A 2,856-nucleotide genomic window follows, 5' to 3' on the forward strand; every position below is an offset into this window, starting at 1 on the left:
CTTTTGACTCTTCAAAATGCAAAATAGTTTTTCCTCTTGTGTGATATCAACTGATCAGCCTTTGTGTAAATGATTGCCATGCGGAAAACAGTCACCTCCTCTCTTTTACCACACAGGAAAGTAGCTCCAGTTCAATTTGCCTCCTGACTTTCTGTCTAAGCAGGATTTAGAAAAGCTCATTTATGCATTCGTTTCTAGTAGAGTAGACTGCTGTAATGCACTACTGAATGGCCTTCCCAGTAAGTCCATTACACATCTGCACCTCATTCTAAATGCTGCTGCTAGAACACTGACAAACACCAAAAGGAGAGAGCACATTACTCCATTGCTTAGATCTTTGCACTGGCTTCCAGTTAAATACAAAATTCAATTTAAGGCCCTACTTATTGTCTGCAAGTCTCTCCATGGTCTGGGCCCAAAATACATCAGAGATATGTTTGGTGAGAACAAGACTGGTAAGTGTCTCGGATCTGCAGGGACTGGTCAGCAAGTGGTGCCCAGAGTTTGAAATAAAACAAGGTGAAAGTTATTATAGCTGTGATGCTCCCATTAGAATTTAGACCTCCCCCAACTGGTGCCACTTTTAAAACTAAGCTAAAGACTGTTGTTTTTTCCACTGCTTTTAATTATTGTATCTTAATTTTGCCATTACTCAAAGACCAATTGACTTAATTCTTTTAGCAGACTGTATAAACACTAATATATCAAAAGGGCTACAAGGTATATTGAGAACAGTGAGAAGCACTAGGTTGCTACTTTGTGCTGTCATGTAATTGTTGCTTTCAACTTGCATTTAATGCTTTTATCTAATTTGCATCCTTATGTTTTATCTATGTATGCATTTTGATGTTTTATCTATTTGTGTGCATTGTGTTAAGAGCTTTGAATTGCCTTTGTGTATATAAATGTGCTTTATAAATTGACTTGCCTTGCCTAAGTTGAATGCAACACTTTGGTCCCAAACCTATTTCAAAGCTGCAGATGCTATTATGGGGTTTATTTAACACCTGTATTTTAAATCTACTCACTTGCTGTCCACTACAATACCTGCTTAGGTTTGTATTTGATCATGTGGTGGGTGTAAATCCACCGCCCACTGTTCTGACTTGCTCCTCTCCTCCCTGCATTGCTTCGTGACAGTTCGACTGCACTAGCTTTGTAGGACATGGTGCGCTCCACTCTGGATGCTTTTCAAGTATTTTTGTAGAGAACAGTGGGAGGGCCAGCCCCCTACAGTATTTTATTCTGATTTCAGACAGGTGTTGTGCTACTCACACCTGATAGTTGAAAGATGTGAACAGTCCACTGAGGTCCAGTCTTGGTCATATTTTCCACTGACAGACAGCACGACGATCACTGCCCTCATACACATGCTGTACAGCAGCTGTGCTGTGACTCACTCTCTAAGCTGCACTCTTCCTTTCCTTCTGTTTCACTTATTAAGGGCAAGTGAGGAAATCCAGTTACATTTATGTCAATTTTTATCTTTTACACACATTGTCTTTTCACACTGGAGTGTTTCCTGTTGTCACATTGAGCTGCTTCCTTCACCACACCTTTGCCCTGCTGTTAGACCTCAGGGAGCAAATGATCTCTTGACACCACAATATGGTGAGTTCTGTTGATGGCATGCCTGAGTGAAAACCTTTCAGAGATGCAGGGTTTTCATATGACAGCTGAGATACACATATTTTATCCAGTTTCAACAAGCTTATGGACAGCGCTCTGCTGAGGGGTGGTAGCAATTCTTGGGTTTCACCTAGAATATTTTTCTTAGTGCAGGGATGTAGTGCAAGCTCATCTCTGTGGGCTTTTGGCCATAACACACTTTGTCACGTGTACTGTCTTCATTAGGACTTCTTCCAACGCTCTGCATGTATGTCTTTGCCACACATCCCCTGGATCTCTGCACATGGTGGCTGTCATTATGTTTACATGCTTGTGGGATTTATATGATCCTTGTATTTATATTGTTATCTCCAGTATTGTCGTTAAAAACCATGTAAAAGTATAGCTGTAAAGAATGAAAGGCTCAACCCCAGCTTTCAAATATGGGCTATTGTTTTGCTACTGCTGGTCCACTAGGAAGCAAAATAAGTGCTGTGTGTAAAGACTGGCACAAACGTTTTGTTTCGTCACTTTCTCGGATAGTGGAAAAGACTAAAATTGCGGTTTGCACAGTGCAGTTTTGCAATGGGACACCACAGTCTTTCATGCAAATTTGCAGGCATCAGTTGAAGAACAAAGGGAGAAAATGAGAGAAACTATCATGTTTCTTGATTACACAAAAATTGTGATGGTGAATCATCAATGACATGGTGTGCTTTACAACGGAGGAGTCAGGACCAGTGATGCTAAAGATGAAGCATATGTTTGTATTTCATTACCATCAAACCACAAATAACTCATTCTCCAACCCTGGTTGCTGCTTTAGTTTGATCTGTGCACAATGACTTCTCCCTTGTATGATGGCATCAGCTGTAGTTGTCAGGATATACTGTATGTAGTGTACTTGAAAAGCTTATAAAGTCATCTAGGTAATCATCTATTCTGCTATTCAGTGCATAAGGACATTATATAGTATAAATTCCTGAGGCAGTCATTCACCCTTTCACTCAGTCACTCTGCTCACTGCATGAAGCTGTGATGCCTTTACGCATTGCAGCAGTACACACCTCCCTCTGTCTGGGACTTCAGGGCTTCTGTATGAGTTGACGGACACACATATACACACACACACTCACACACACACACGCACACACACAATTACATACAATCCCTATGCCTCTATGCCTCTATGCCTCTTCCTTCATTCCCTTCTTTCCCTCCCTCTGCCTCCTCCTTTTTTTGTTTATG

Source organism: Monopterus albus, unplaced genomic scaffold (assembly GCF_001952655.1).
Source record: "Monopterus albus unplaced genomic scaffold, M_albus_1.0 scaffold205.1, whole genome shotgun sequence".
NCBI classification, from domain to species: Eukaryota; Metazoa; Chordata; class Actinopteri; order Synbranchiformes; family Synbranchidae; genus Monopterus; species Monopterus albus.